The sequence below is a fragment of the Macaca nemestrina genome, chromosome 14 (assembly GCF_043159975.1).
Source record: "Macaca nemestrina isolate mMacNem1 chromosome 14, mMacNem.hap1, whole genome shotgun sequence".
NCBI lineage: Eukaryota > Metazoa > Chordata > Mammalia > Primates > Cercopithecidae > Macaca > Macaca nemestrina.
The window spans coordinates 81,620,479-81,637,277 of record NC_092138.1 but is presented as its reverse complement, the minus strand read 5'-3'; the positions used below and the strand labels follow the sequence as shown (position 1 = coordinate 81,637,277).

Here is a 16,799-nt window from a genome sequence, read left to right as displayed (position 1 = left end):
CATGCATGCATGAAGAAAATCAGTGGACCGGAAATAGTTGTGTTAGAATACTTGAACTTTTGGGCAAACCAATTCTTCAGTTCATTTTTCATTTTTAGTGGCTATATGCCTTCATTAATTCCTCCTTTTCTTGTTCAATTACCCTTTATTGAGCACTGTCTATATTGCCAGGCACACTGAGCATTAGGATAAAGAAATAATTATAGTGCTGGCTGTATCCTCAGGAAGTTCAAAGTCCAGCAGTTGTCTCATAACTGAATAGGGTTTAGTGTGATGAATGTTATGACTTATGTGCAAGGTACGGAGGTGATGGCATATAGCAGGGCACACCAACGCACTGCTGATGATGTGTGAGTGGCAGTGATTAAGAAGGAGACTCCTGAGACATCAGCTGGGCATTGGAAGATTGAAAGATAAAGGAAGTTCATCTTGTGGATAGGCAGTGGAAGAAGGCATTTTAATTGTGAAAACAGAATATGGAAGGCATGAAGTACCATGATGTTTTCTAGGAACTCCAGGTAGTTTTGTTGGTAAATGACGTAAGACTTGCTAGTGGACGAGGCAGAGGCTGAATCAGAGGAGGTCTTGTGGAATGTAAAAAGGAATCTGAAGTTTGCTTCCTCCCTCCTAATTCTTTTTTTTTTTTTGAGACACGGTCTCTACTCGTTGCTCAGACTGGAGTACAGTGGTGCGATCACAGTACACTGCAACCTCCCCGCCTCCTGGGCTCAGGTAATTCTCTCACCTCAGCGTCCCGAGTAGCTGGGACCACAGTCACACACCACCACACCTGGCTAATTTTTTTCACCATGTTGCCCAGGCTGGTCTCCTGAGCTCAAGCAATCCACCTGCCTCGGCCTCCTACAGTGCTGGGATTATAGTCTTGAGCTGTCTTGCCAGGCCTTCCTCCCTCCCAATTCTTAACAATTGAAAGATTTCCACAGTTTTGTTAGATCATTGCAAGAGGTTAAATTGGAGAGAGACAGAGAAATGAAATGAGATTAGAGATAGAGATCCTTGTAATTGTCCAGGGGAGGTAACTTGAACTCAGTAAGTGACAGTGGGGGCTGGAGGAGAAAGAATTTTTTTTTTTTTTTTGAGACTCTGTCACCCAGGCTGGAGTACAGTGTTGTGATCACGGCTCACTGCAGGTTCGACCTCCTGGGCTCAAGCAATCCTCCTGTTTCAGCCTTTTGAGTACCTGGGACCACAGACACATGCCATCACACCCAACTGTTTTTTTTTCCTCTGTTTTTTTTTGAAGATGGGGTCTCACTTTATTGTCCAGGCTTGTCTCAAATTCATGGGCTCAAGTGATCCTCCCACGTTAGCCTCCCAAAGTGCTGATATTATAGGCATGAGCCACCATGCCCAGCCAAGAATGGATTTGAATCTATTAAGTTCGAATGTTGGATTACGTTCTGGAATGGGGATGCATAATTAAGCATCACCAGACTGTAAGTGTCTGTGGAATTTATTGGTATGAATAAGATGGCCTAAGGAGAGTAAGCAGAAGTAGAATAGGAAAGGGCTAAGTACAGAGCTTGTGGGTAAGCCAACATTTCCTAGTCATCAGGGGAAGAAGGTCCTCCGAAGATGCTTAAGAAAAAGCTATCACAAAGATAATAATCAAGGGAGCATGGTGTCGTGAGTAGGGCAAAATTAAAACGAGTGATTACTGTTGCAAAATGCCAACAAAAGGTCAAGTAAGATAAGGACAGAGAAAGATCCTTTTTAGAGGACAGTGATCTTACAGTTTTGAGTTGGTGGAGGAAGCCATGGTTCATTATGTAAAAATGTAAAAGCAATAAGCACTGTTTCTTCAGTATCCTGGGCCTTGAAAAGGGAGGATGGAGAAGAGAGACGGGAGAGAAGGAAGAGAAAGAAGTTGGGATCAAGGGAGTATTTTTTCTTTCTTGAATAGTAAATTTAGCATGTTTATATTCTGAGGACTGGGAACTGAGAAGAAAACAAAACTGAAGCCACAGAAGAGAGAATAATTGAATTAAGTAAACTGCAGTTCAAAACAAGATGTGGCCAACTGAAGACTAGGATGAATGGGAGAGATGTCTTGCAAAGTCATTGTTAGCCAAAATTGACGGTGACTATCATTGGAGGATCAAGACATGCATTTCACAAATGTTTATGAGCACAAAGAACTATGGCAGCTGTGTACTGGGTGAAGGATGGAGCCTTGATTATGCCCTCATGGAATGATTAGTTTTTCTTAAGTCTGGGTTGTTGGGATGAACTTCATTGAAATAGTTAATGTGACTTTGACACTACTAACAGTATGAATATTACATGTTAGTTGGAGTAGTGGTCCAAGACACATATAAATCAGTTATTTCTGAGTTACGAATTCTGAGCCTAATTATTGTTACCATTATATTTTTGTTTCTGTGAGCCATATAAATCTGAGATACAGCTGGAGGTTTGGGAGAATAATTCCTAGAATATGTGGCTGCAGCATCTCCCCTTAACTCCCACAAAACATGGTTTGGTTTTCATGGTCCAGCTCTGTGGGATGGTGGAGGAGGAAGCTCCTGACCTGGCTACACTGCATTGGCTCCTGGGTGACTGCCCTTTCTGTGATTGCAGCCACCACTTTTTAGTCCCTGAACCCCAAATAATAGGTCACCATACTTATCCTCCCTTCCTCAAAGAGGAGATTTTTCTTCCAAAAAACAAAACTCTTTAGGGCATCCTCAGGAATGCCTATGTCTTTGTAACACTTTAAGCACCCAAGATAGCCCTTTGTCTTTTGGTTTGTGGTTCACTGTATTAAGCAAATTACATTCATTGTCCCTTGAGAATGGGTTCTAAGTAGATTTGTGTGCCACCCTGCTGGTCTCACTCTTGCCTGCTTTTACTTGAGATGTGAGGGTGCATGTGTTGACTCTTTCTTACCTTGGAGTGTTCTGGCTTGCCTACTAAACTCCAGGGATAGGGACAGCCATAATCCTCCCTTCTCTGTTTGTGACTTAATCTCTGTGGTTTAAATACGTTATATAAAACTTACACATTTCAGCTGATTAATAACAGCTATGCAGGAAATTCAATTCTGAGGCAATTTTAACGTAGTCATTGATAAAATACAAACTATCATAATAAAATGATTCAATTTACAGTTGCTTCCACAGGATCAGGGGATTTCCATTTCAAATGGGATCCTGATGATCTGCCTGGATTCCCAGAATTTCTCATCTGGGTATACAAATCAAGTTTCTTGTAACCAACACTTCATATTTTATTTTATTTTATTTTTGTACAGATGGGGTCTCACCATGTAAACCAGGCTGGTCTCAAACTCCTGGCCTCAAGCAGTTCTCCTGCCTCAGGCTCACAAAGTGCTGGGATTACAGGTGTGAGCCACCATGCCTGGCTCCCTTCATATTTTAAAGAGAAGTTACACCTATAGTGCTTTCGACTTTTGATGGACACATCTTTCTAGAGCATAGTTCTTGTATTTATCTTTTACTGAAAGTTGTAATTGCTTATTTCCATTAGCCTCAGCAGGAAAAATCCTATCTCTGGAGTTTTAGGTCCCTTGGTTTATCCTTATTTCGATTAGGAATAAAGAATACCTACCTATTCAACTCTCAAACAGCAATGAATATTGCACTGTGTTCATCCTCACTATCTCCCATTATTAGTTTATATTCTGGGACACTTTTTCTCTCTTTAAGGATAAGTTCATTCAGAAATATGTTCCCACATTGAGCCATACTTCTGGTTTTGTGTGATTAACTTTGGCACCCCATGAGTAGTGTCTGTTAAAATTAAAGGCTTGTTTTGCCTCAAGAGAGCTAGAATACATATACATATTGCTGTGATTTACTGAAGTGTGCAGATTGAAGTGGTTTAGAAGTTTTAAATTAGTTTCCCAAAGGAAATTTACAACAGAAGTATAATAGATGAATATGTGATTAGAACTGTATTCCTTTTGTAAGTAAATTAAACAGTTTTATTATGATAGCTTGTATTTTATCAATGACTATGTTAAAATTGCCTCTGGAATTGAATGTTCCTGTGTAGTTGTTATTAATCAGCTGAAACGTGTAAGTGTTATATAAAGTAAAAAGAGCTATAAACAGAGGAGAAAGTCTCAAGATACAACTTTAAAAAACCACTGTTATTTCCAGGTAAAATATTTAATTTCCAAAGAAGGTTAGCATATATTAAAAGCTAAATCTTATTCTGCATTTTTGGCTACATTTATATGAATTTTATATGGAAGTTTCTATCCAGGGTATTTATTAGTCATTTTAGAAGTTTTTATCCAGGGTATTTATTAGTCAGCATCTTATATGTTCTTTGAGAAGCTATATATATTATTTTTTAAAACAGAATTCTAATTGAGCTTTTAATCTGTCTGCTGATCAGGAACATTACATGACTCTCTTTGGAGGGGAAGGAAGCCAGTGGTTAGTTTTAGGTATAAAAGAGATCTTCAAGCACGATATCAACTTTTTAACTTCTTGTTTCTGTATCATTTCAGGAGATAGAGGCAGCTTTCCCTACATTAGATTGTTAGCACAGAGTAACAGTAGAAGGGTTCAGAAATGAAGCTAAAAGGAAGTAAGAGACCAGCATGATGCTGGAGTTCCCCGAGGCCAGTCAAATTATGTTCAGGCCTTTAATCCATCTGGATGTTAGTTCTGTTTATGATGTGAAGTTAGGGTGTCTGATTATGTACATTTTTCCTTTTGCCTTACAACCATTTTTTTTTCCAGTCCCTTTGTGTCCCCACTGTAATGTCATGTGTATCATCCATGTAAGACTGTTTTGAGACTCTGTGTACCTCTGAATGTCTAGCCTGGAACAATTGTCACTTTACCTTTATTATATGGCTTTTTATATCTTACTCATTCGTAGGTCAAGTCTTCTACTTCTGTTCTCTTAATTTGTATTGACTGTTTTGGTCCTTAGCATTTCATTGGAAATTTTGGAGCAGGTTCATCTGTAGACTTTCTTGGACTTTGAATTTAAATAATCATTTTGATTACAAATAAGGAGAGTTTTGACTCTTTTACTCCTTGCATGTTATTTATTATTGTCTTGTTTCATTGAATTAACTAGCCTGTCTAGAACTGTGTTGAATAATAGGAGTAATAGTGAGATTCTTGTTATTCCTGATATTGAAGAAAATGCTTCTAATGAGAACCTTATTCCTTTTTGAGGAGTATTATTTAAAACAGCTCAGCATTTCCATGTGTTTGATTTTAGCATATTAAAACATAGGAAACACACAGTGAACAAAAGGGGTTATTATGAGCTTAGCGTACTAGCTGTCTTAATGTTTTCATTGTTTTAGAGGCATTTAGTTAGATTTAATTCTGACTTCAAAATGACCGACCTCTCTGGAGACTGTATTTTGTAGGAGAGAATAAGAGTATTTCCATTTTAATTGAAAAGTGGAGAAGTGTCCTTCCACTTCGTAATTTTTGTGGACAGGATTCCAGCACCGTCCAACAGATTTTTGCGATAATGGAAAATGTTGTATTTCTGCACTGTGCATGTAGAAGAGCAACCATCATATTGGACAATGCGGGCTTAGACTTTGGAGTTCTAACCATGCCCCATTTACTAGCTGCCTAGTTCCTGCCTGGTTTCAGAAGGCTTATTCTTTTGGGCGAGCACAGCTCACCCTGAGGCACGTGGCTGGGGGCGGTAGTGCAGTCCTTGCTGGATTGCAGCCATGGGTCTCCTTTTAGCCTGGTGCCTTTGTGCAAGTGAGGAGCTGGCACCATTGACAAGGGTGATCCCGGTGACTACCTCTGGAGGCTCTGGGCCCTGACTGCTGAAACAGGAGAAAACCCTGGCCCCATGCCCCTAAGAAGTCACCCGATCAAAGTGGAGCCCGTTGTTTCCTCAGTCACAAGTCAATGCTAAGAGATTTGGTTAGTGACAAGGAAATTTTTCATGTTAGAATTCTTGCACCCAGCTCCTTTAGAACTGGACTACTGTTCTCCCATATTCAGGAGGCCATGAACCAGCCAGTAGATTGTTTATTGTGCTTACTGATTTATGAAAAAACTTCTTTGTACAGAACTTCTGAAAGGGGTAAGAGAAAGGGAAGAATAGCAGTGTTATGGACTGAAGATTGTGTCTCCCTGAAATTCATATGTTGAAATCTCAGTCCCCAGGGTGATGGTATTAGAAGGTGATTAGGTCATAAGGGCTCCGCCCTCATGAATGAGATTAGGGGCCTTATAAAAGAGACACTACACCCGGTGTGTTGACTCACACCTGTAATCCCAGCACTCTGGGAGGCTGAGGCAGAAGATTTGCTTGCGCTCAGGAGTTTGAGACCAACCTGGGCAACACAGCTAGACCCTGTGTCTACTATTAATAACAATTAAAAAAAATTAGCCTGGCGTGGTGGTGTGTGCCTGTAGTTTCAGCTGCCTGGGAGGTTTAGGTGGCAGAATCACTTGAGCCTGGGAGTTTAAGGCTATAGTGAGGTATGATCGCACCACTGCAGCCTGGGTGGCAGCAAGACCCTGTCCTAACATGCTCTTAGGAGTTTCATTAAATGTGACCCCAGAAGAGCTCTCTAGCCCTGTTTCCACTTGTGAGGCTATAATGAGAAGATCACAGACCACAACCCTGAAGAGGGCCCTCATCAGAGCCCAACTTTGTTGGCACCCTGGTCTTAGACTTCCAGCCTTCAGGTCTGTAAGAAACAAATGTTTGTTGTTTAAGCCACCCAGTCTGTGGTAGCTGTCATAGCAGCCTGAACTGACTAAGACAAGTGGATAGCTGTTTGGTTGTTTTAGAAAGCAGGGCTGCACGGTGTGGGGATGCTGTTGCTGCTCATTCCTGCTGATTCCAGTGTTCTGGAAAATGAAGTAGGGTGGGGGAGGTCTGAACCTTCTAATTTATTTCTAGCTGTTCTTTTTTAGCAAGCAAAGCATTCATTGGACACCAATTGCTTTTAATTCAGTTCCATCTGCACTGTACTTAATAGATATTACTCCCAGGTTCTTATAAATGGCTGGCTGTTATTCTTGGTTTCTTAGCTATTTTGAGTTTTTGTCTTCATGTATATTTTGAGTGGAAATTGGATATGGACATATTGGGGAATTGGGGCTGATGTTGTCTTTATTCAGAAGTCACTTTATGACCATTTGCGGGATATATTAATTTCACCAGAGCTTTTGATCTTAATAAAATGTCTCTGGGTTGAGGTGACTGATCATGAAGATTTTAGACTTTAATGTTTCTTAAGAGGATTGATACAGCCATCCAGAGAATAATGTAGTATATGGGAGTTATCTTTTGACAGATCAATTTCCATTTCCAAATGGTATAAAATCCACCTGTGTCCACAGCCTTATGCCTTCTTTTGAATCTATGATTTAATAACTTAAGAAATCTATCTATGCATTAGATATTGCCTTTCCGATAGAGCTATAGTGTGATCTTATGCTCATGAACAGAAAATGAATTTAAGAATCCTCAGACCTATTGGCCAATTCTTTTATTTAAGGAGAACTTGCTATTGACTTTGTCAAAACTAAATCTGTTGCCTTGGGCGGCACCCTCCAAAATTCAGATTCAGATGGATTACACCTAATACCTTTATGCTACAGATCAAGTCATATAATGTGGAGGTACATTTGCAGCTCCCTTATTGTTGCACATGCTTGCCGGGATGAAGTTCTCAAACTTAACATGCTCTTAGGAATTTCATTAAACATGTGTGTGTATTTTTAATGTCCAAGATTTATAAATGGTAACACCTGCCCTCAATTCTTTTTTCCACTGGTCCACGGTGTTTCAGTTATAGTCTTTATTGAATCATTCAAACGTTCTCTCCTAAAACAGTATTTCTGGCAGTCCTTATAATTGACCAAGTGGAATGGGCTTCAGTTTGGATGAAAGTCCACTTTATTTATTTATTAATTAATTAAAATGCCAAATTTGTCTTTTATGCCAGGTATTAAAAGCACTTAAAACTGTTTCTAATCAACAATACTAAACACTTAAGATACTTATCAGAGACTTTAGTCTTGAATTATATATTATTTCAAATTATTATTTCCAGTTCTATTAAAGACCATGTGAAGCCACTGATTTATTAAATGGACAGTTTAGTGAGTGGTTCTTAAAGTGTGGCCCCATGACCAGCACCAGCATCACCTGGAGACTTGTTAGTAAATGCAAATTCTTGCATCCACCCCGGACCTACTGAATCAGACATGCAATGGGGTGGGCTCATACATTTGTGTTCGAACAAGCCCTCCAGTGAATTCTGTGTGCCACATATTACAATTTGAGAACCACTGGTGTAATGCAGTAGTTAACACCCCTAGCTTTCAACCTAGACCCACTTTGGGTGCTTGTTAAAATACAGATTCTTGGTTCTCTCTCATACAGCATCTTATTCACCAGCTTTGGAGAAGACATAGGACTCAGTGTTACTATATTCTGCAGTAAAGCTTGCTCTGCTCACCTTGTATCATATTAGATCACTTACTAGCAATAAATGTAGAATATAATACATTTGTTCTAGTCCAAGTATCTGTGAAGAACTCTGATTTAAGATAATGGCATGTAATCAGATATATGCTTCAGAATTAAGGAGACTTAAAAAAATACAGGTGTCTAGGTTCTACTAAATCAAAAACTCTGTTTTGTTTAAGTCTGGTTTTGTTTTGTGTTTTAAGTTTCATGGGCGCTATACCATGCAAGAACCATTTATTTTTATCTTCAGCTTTCACTGAGAGTTGATAAAGAAGAAATAGCCATATTAATATTTTTGTATATTTTATACCATTTGATAACTCTTACTAGGATTTAGTAGAAGAAAATAACATCTCTTTCTCTCAATAGTTCATATGCAACTCTTCATTTTCCCTTTTGCTTTGGTTACCAGAGAGCTCAGAGTAAAATTTTGCACTCAGTTTTGAAATACCTATTTCCCTTGCTTACTTTAGTCCATGACTCGTGTTCTTTATAATCTTCTGTAACATATCTGAAACTTATTTGGAAGTAGATGAGGCTCCAAAACTAAGTAAATGATGAAATATCTGTCCTTTGCTTTGAAATGGGCTTCTTGATGGACTCTTTCCCAGCTTGGGATCAGTGTCTTCTTTATAGTGTCCTTCTTTTCATAGACACAATACAGTTGTTGGTAGCCTGACTGTGAAAGAGTTAATGTTTCCCAATACCAGGCACTGACATAGGCAGTAGGAAAAATCTGGTTCATTTCATTTCAAAATACACCATACCACGAATAAGTACGAACAGCTGCAATTTGGGCTTGGGGCCAAAGGAAATCAGTGTGGTGCTATGAATTCCAGCTGAGAGGAGGAGTTCATGTAACTTGGATTAGAGATCAGTCTCCATAACGAGACCATCAGACCCCAGAAGGAGAAGGGTCCTTGTATGTCACTTCAGTTACCTCCACAGTCACCACCGAAAGAAACTGGGGTAGTTCTTTGGAGAACTGGCCTTTTAGAAATCTAAAATTATACCCTTGGAGCCACTTCTCTGCAATGGGTTGAACACATCACATTTTATCCCTTGCCCCCAGCACTATATTACTGTAAAATGGGGAAATCTGGGAATACAAAAGATTTAGAGACTTGCCACCTGCTCATTTTATCGCTATGACTTGGCTTAAAACAACAGTCACTCTAACCTCAGCCATTTGGCACATGCTTCCTTCTCAAGCCCCAGGAAATTCTTGGTCAGGTCAAACCCACAGCCACTGAGTCTGGTTGTTTCTTCTTCTCCCAGATTTGTTAGGGAATATCGGTTTAGTAAAACTTAATTTTTTGTAAGTGGAATCCTTTTGTTTCAGAATTCCCTTCCTTTAAAAATATTTTTATATTTATTATTATTTTTTAAGTAGAGATGACATCTTGCCATGTTGGCCAGGCTGGTCTTGAACTCCTGGTCTCAAGTGATCTTCCTGCCTTGGCCTCGGAGAGTGTTGGAATTACAGGTGTGAGCCACCACACCCAGCCCAGAATTCCCTTCCTAATGTCATAATGCCTTATCTCTTTTTTGGAGTGGTCATCAAATCCCTTTTCACACTAGTTAGAAGTTTTCTGTGTGACATTCTCTATTCTCTACATATTTGGACTATCCCCCTGTGTTTTTTGGACATGTAGGACAGCATCTTTCAGGCCAATTAGCAGATAGAAGTCTTTCAAGTGGGGCCTCACAGCTGTTTTTAGGTCTCCAGTTGGTTTTTAGGTCATGTTCAGACATAGGGACTTTGTGGCTACTTTGTGGTTTTACTATCTTCTCATAGTTTATTAAAAAAGAGGCTTCTTTTCCCTTCCATTTTCTGCTGCTTTCCTGATAAAATACTTCAGCCATTATTTTTAAAAGTGTCCGCTATTATCTTTTAAACTCTTTCATAACAGGAAAACAGGAGTTAACCACTCACATAAGTTAGAGAGGGGACCCCTCCCCCCTTTTTTGGTGATTTTCATAGTTACTAAATCATTGTGAACAGAGAAAAGTCACTTAATTCCCTTTGCTTCACTTCCTGATTTCTTCAACAGAGTGGTAACATTTGAGATGTTATTCATAGAATTGTATATCAAAGAACGAGGCCAGCTCTTTCTTGGTGCCCCCTCAAGTTGGTAAAATCACGTATATGACTTCTCAGGAAGCCGGAGTATTTACATATCCTCTACCCAGCTGGGAATAATTCATCCTCTAGCACAATACTAGTTTTCTTTAGATTCCCCTCTATTCTTACTGTTTTAGAGAGGTATTGCCAAGAGGGTTTTCAATGAGGAAGAATGGTAATATGCTGGGAGCAGGAAAGGAAATGAAATTCAAGCGTCTCATTATTTTTCCCATGCTGAAGTAGATACTAGGATTGTATTCCACAGGTCTTATTTTCTTCCCCGTCCCCCGCTCAAAACTTTGGGCAGGATGTATAAGTCTAGACTTAGGTTATATAGTGATTTTTTTTAAGCTTTTATCTCCAGTTTAATTAGAGGCTGGTGAAGGAAACTGGCTTTCTTATTTGGCTCTCAAACTTTGAAAATAAACAAAACTTTCATATATTTGAATAGCACATTTGGGCCAAACAACATCTGGAAGAGATTAGTCTCACTGGTAGGCAGAAGAAATTTCATAATGTACCATCTTCAAAGAACATGGTACCTCGTCACATTTCTCATGTGACATGTATCCTGGAAACAGAAGTACTTACGGCCACATTGCTGGAGCATCTGCTTTTATCTTTGTTTTGTGTTGAACATAAATGTATCTTTCTAATACTGTGATATTTCTTTAGCTTTTTTGAAAACACAGCTAAACCTGGTGGTATGATGCTGCCTGCACTGTTGACTGTGGTCTAGACTTCTCCTTTTTCAGAAGACCTATTTGACTTTTGGCAACATGCCTCTTAGAGTTTGTGATTTGTTTGAGACATCTTTTCCTGTCTTCTCTAAAATCAGGCACATGTGTGTCTGGGGTAGTCATGTACTTTGTAATAGTCACTTCTAGCCAGATCTTGGGGATGTCTATTCTTGTGGTTAGTAGTGACACATGAACCCTCTCTTCCACTTACAATTATTTTATGTAAGATGACTGCCTCTCCTAGCCCTGCTCCTTCCTCTCCTCCTCTACTCTGCTTCCCTCAAACTTATAGAAAAGTTGCAAGTACAGTAAAAAAAAAAAAGTGTGAAGAACCTTTTATTTCCCTAAGTCAATTAAGAGTGAATTGTTTACATGGATGCTCTAACATCCTCAAATACTCTGTTTTTCTCACAAACAAGCACATTCTTCAACATACTCACAAAGCAACCACTGAAATCAGTAAATTAACCCTGTTATCTTACTATCATCTAATTATCAGATCCCATTGAAATTTTCTCATATTGTCCCAACAATATCCTCGATAGTGAAGTATCCAGCTAACCATCTTGCATTGTATTTATTACTAGGTCTTTTCTAAGTCTACTTTATTATGGAATAGTTTCTCAGTTTTTTCTTGGCTTTTATAACCCTTGATCTCTTGATTATAGGCTGTTTATTGTATAGAATGTTCCTCAGTGGGTTTGTTTCATGTTTCCTGTTGATTCAATTCAGATTTCGAACTTTTGGCAGGAATATGACAGAAGTGATATTCTCATTGCATTTCATCAGGTGGCACATACTGTTGATTTGCTCCATTATTGGTGATATTATTTTAATCACTTGATTAAGGTGATGTCTTCCAGACTTACTTACTGTGAAGTTATTATTTTGCATTTTATAGTAAGTATTTTGTAGGGAAGTGTTTGAGTCTCTGTAAATATCATTTTTTTGGTCAAACTTTTATTTATATTAAAATGAACTTATGGATTCTTTTTTTGTTTTCAAAGTTAGAAATAATTAGACCAGTGAGTACCTTTGAAACTAGTTTCCTTGTCCTTTTTACATGTCTACATAATTCTTTAAGTGCTGTCTTAACTGTCTGCTCAAGATGTCCAAGACATCATGTATTTCCCTAATCTGAAGAGCAGACATATCTCCAAGGAGCCTGGCTCCTTTCTGTAGAGAATGGTATTAAGAGACCAAGATATAAGTGTTAGGTGTGCTCATTGTTATTGGGATATCACTACTCCCAAGCTTCTCACTGTGCAACACACACATTGATAACTGTTTTTATTTCTATTTCTATTGAAAACCTCTCTCCTTCTCTCCTGGATTACCTCAGTCTTTCTCTCCTGGTTGACCCCTCATCTTTCAGGCTTTGACACAAACTCTGGGCTGCCTTCCCATGGGGACATCCTCTTCACTTCACTTAGACTCTGACATGCTGCATTGGGTTGCCCTTGCATTGTTACAAACGTATAGTTTTTAAAAATTAGTTTGTGGTATCAGGCAGGGGAACATCACACACTGGGGCCTGTCAGTGTGTGGGGGCTGGGGGAGGAATAGTTAGGAGAAATACCTAATGTAAATGATGAGTTGATGGATGCAGCAAACCAACATGGCCCATGTATACCTATGTAACAAACCTGCACGTTGTGCACATGTACCCTAGAACTTAAAGTATATTAAAAAAATTAGTTTGTGGTTAGTGGTCATATTTTCTTGTATGCCAGAGTTTGCCATTTAAGGAGAATGTTCTTTAAATATTACATTTTAAAAAGTTGTAAAATAGCATTTTTCTTTAAGACTTATGCTTTCTTTTAATGTTTTCATTGATAACATAGACTGCATATATTTATACAATTTGATTTGTTTTGACATATGTATATACTCTCAAAATTATCACTGCAATGAAAATGGTGGACATATCCAACACTCCTCAACTTTTCTGCTATTGAAATCCTTCCCTCATGTCATTCTGCTCTTGTACTCCCAGGCAACCACTGAACTGCTTTTGGTCACTATAAATTAGTTTGCATTGTCTACAGTTTTATATAATGGAATCATACAGTAAGTGCTGTGTTTTGTCTGGCTTCTTTCACTTGGCTTGAGAGTGATAGATAGTATTATGTATACCAGTAGTTCATTTGTTTTTATTGCTGAGTAGTCTTCTGTTTTATGGATATGTAACAATTTGTCCATTCATTTATGAATTGACATTTGAACTGTTTCCAGTTTTTTGGCTATTTACAGATAAAACTACTAGAAGCATTTGTGCTCAAGTCTTTGTATAGACAAATACTTTCTTTTCTCTTGGGTAAATACCTAGAAGTAAAATGGCTGAAGTGGATAATTAACTTTTAAAGAAACTGTCAGATTATTTTCCACACTGATTCTATCTTACATTCCCACATCAGTGTGTAAGAGTTGCAGCTTCTTTAAATCCTCACTGACACTTGGTATGGTTGGTTTTTTCAGTTTTATCCATTCTAATAGACATGTAGTGGTGTTTCATTGTGGTTTTAATTTGCATTTTTCCTAATTACTCTTCTATGCTTATCTGCCATCTGTATATTATCTTTGGTAAACTGTCCCAATCTTTTGCCCCTTTTTGAATTTTGAAGTTTCTTATGTGCTTTGGATACAAGTTCCTTATGAACGTATACTTTGAAAGTATTTTCTCCCAGTTTGTGGCTTGCCATTTAATTTACTTCACGATGTCTTTTAAAAGGTAAATTTAAATGAAGTTCAGTTTTTCAATTTGTTCTTTATAGATCATGCTTTTGATATTTTGACTAAAGAAAAAAAACAAGCTTTTAAAGAATTGTAAGTTAGTTTTATTCAGAAGTCTTACTGAGAGCTATAGCCTGAGGACTACAGCCTAGGGGGAGTCCTTCAGAAAGGTTCTATTGCCCAGGAACGGTGGCTCACACCTGTAATCCCAGCACTTTGGGAGGCCAAGGTGGGCGGATCACCTGAGGTCGGGAGTTCGAGACCAGCCTGACCAACATGGAGAAACCCCCGTCTCTACTAAAAATACAAATGGCACATGCCTGTAATTCCAGCTACTTGGGAGGCTGAGGCAGGAGAATTGCTTGAACCCGGGAGGCAGAGGTTGTGGTGAGCCGAGATTGTGCCATTGCACTCCAGCCTGGACAACAAGAGTGAAACTCCATCCAAAAACAAAAACAAACAAACAAAAACCCAGAAAGGTTCTATCACACTGCTCCAAAATAGTGTTTCAACTCACAGGTTATATACAGGTTCAGTACATATAAAATCACATCAGTTTGGGTGCAAGAGTCTATCTAGTTATAGATTACAGAAGCATGATCACTAACCCTGTCAGGTGTTCTCTTATGTGTAGGAAAAAGCAAGGCAAGGACTAGAGCCGTTTATCTTTTTTTTTTTTTTTTTTTTTTTTTTTTAAGGAGCCGTTTATCTTTTAAGGAATACAGTGATTCAGGCAAGAGCTGGAGGGTGGGAGGCCCTGTTCTTTATTCTGTTTTGTCTTCGATGAAACTTTCTGGAGAGCTGCACATTGTCACAGAGTCAGGGGCTTTGGGAGGGTATGCTGACAAGCAGAAATGAGCAAATATGTCTTTTTACATTTGTTGCTGTGTCTCACAGGTATCTTATCTAAGGAAACTTTGCCTACCCAAAGTACACAATGATTTTCTCTCATGTTTTCCTCTAGAAGTTTTATGGTTCTAAGTTTTACATTTAGGTTTATGACCCTTTTCAGTTAAAATTTGTATATGGTATGAGGTATGAATCAAAGTTTGTTTTTTCAGTTTATAGTTTTGCTTACGGATATCTAATAGTTCCATTATGATTTTAAAATTGTGACTTCATTTTTAAAAGTGGAAAAAAGGCCATACTACACTGTCTTAATCATTTATTATACTTTTAATGTCTCTGACAGGGACAATAGTAATGACCCCTCTTTCAATTTTATTATTAGTCATTTATATCTTCTCACCTTTTTTCTTGACTAATCTGGTTAGAGGGTTAGCAATTGTATTGATATTCTTAAAGAAACGTCTTTTGGATTTGTTTTCTAGTTTCTATATAATTATCTACTATTTTATTTTTTCCTGCTTACTTTGATTTTAATTAGATTATCCTTTTCTAGTTTCTGATGGTAAAAGATGAGGTCATTTATTTGAGACTTTTCTTCTTTTCTGTTGTATAGGTGTTTAATGCTATGATTTTCCTCTTTGGCACTGGTTTAGTGGCATCCCACAAATTTTGACATGTTTTGTTTTCATCTTCATTTAATTCAAATTATTCAATTCAAAGTATTTTTTAATTACCTCCTTTGACTTCTTTGATTTATAAGGTATATAGAGATATATTACTTATTTTCCAGCCTTTGATGATTTTCCAGAGATCATTCTGTTATTGATAATTTAAGTGTGGTCAGAGAACAGACTTTTTATGACTCAAATTCTTTTAAATTTGTTGAGACTTGTTTTATGGCCCAGAATATGGTCTATATTCCTACAGATTTCTTTTGTTCTTGAAAGGAATGTGTAGTCTGGTGTTGGGTTGAGTCTTTTCAAAATGTCAAATTAGATCAAGTCGACTGTATTGTTCAAGTCTCATATCCTTACTGATTTTTTCTGTTCTGTTAATTAATGACTGAGGAGTATTTATCTCTGGCTATATTTGTAGATTTGTTTATTTCTCCAGTTACGGGTTTTTACTCCATATATTTCAAAAATCTGTAATTAGATACATATGCTTGTAGGATTGTTATGTCATCTTGATAAAGAGACTATCATTATGAAATAACTTTTTTTTAAAATCCCTGGTAATATGTTTTGCTCTAAAATCTACTCTGTTGGCTTTTAATATTGGCACTTCAGCTTGGTTTTGTTTAGTGTTAGCTGGGTATTTCTTTTTTTTATCCTTTTACTTTTAATCTATTTGTGTCTTCATATTTAAGGTATGGTTCATGTAGGGAGCATATAGTTGTGTCTTGCTCTTTTATCCAGTCTCATAATCTATGCCTTTTAATTGAGTTGTTTAGACCACTTACATTTAATGAGTGTATATATGTATATGTGTTTCCATATGGTTATGTTTAAATCTATCGTCTTGCTTTTGTCTATTTGTCACATTTGTTCTTTTTTGTTTTTTGGATTTGGTGTACTTTATGATTTTATTTTATCTTCTTATTGGATTATTAGCCACAATTATTTATTTTGTTTTTAGTGGTTGATTCAGTGTGTGCAGTAGGCTTTAATTTATTGTAGTCAACTTTTAAGTGACATTGTATCCCTTTATGTATAGTACAAGAACTTTACAATAGTACAGTATACTTACTTTACTCCCTTGCTTTTTAAAACTTTTGTAAAAAACTCTATTGTTATTATTTTCATTATCTTTTTTTAGAACAACTTTATTGAGATATAATTTAATACCATAAAAGCCAACCATTTAAAATTCAGTAGTTT

The 16,799-nt window shown here is 37.6% G+C and overlaps 1 protein-coding gene across 7 annotated transcripts in view; it reads left to right on the top strand.

Annotated features, from left to right (window-relative positions):
- Positions 1 to 16,799, top strand: part of LOC105481062 (lysophosphatidic acid receptor 1) — a 170,417-nt gene that overhangs the window by 33,675 nt on the left and 119,943 nt on the right. Inside the window, exon 1 of one of the 7 annotated variants that reach the window (XM_071078149.1) lies at positions 6,657 to 6,677. The exons of the other annotated variants lie outside the window; for them this stretch is intronic. The gene's annotated coding sequence lies outside the window, so the exon portion shown is untranslated. Of the gene's footprint in view, positions 1 to 6,656; positions 6,678 to 16,799 lie in introns of those variants that run through there. 7 annotated transcript variants of the gene reach the window in all.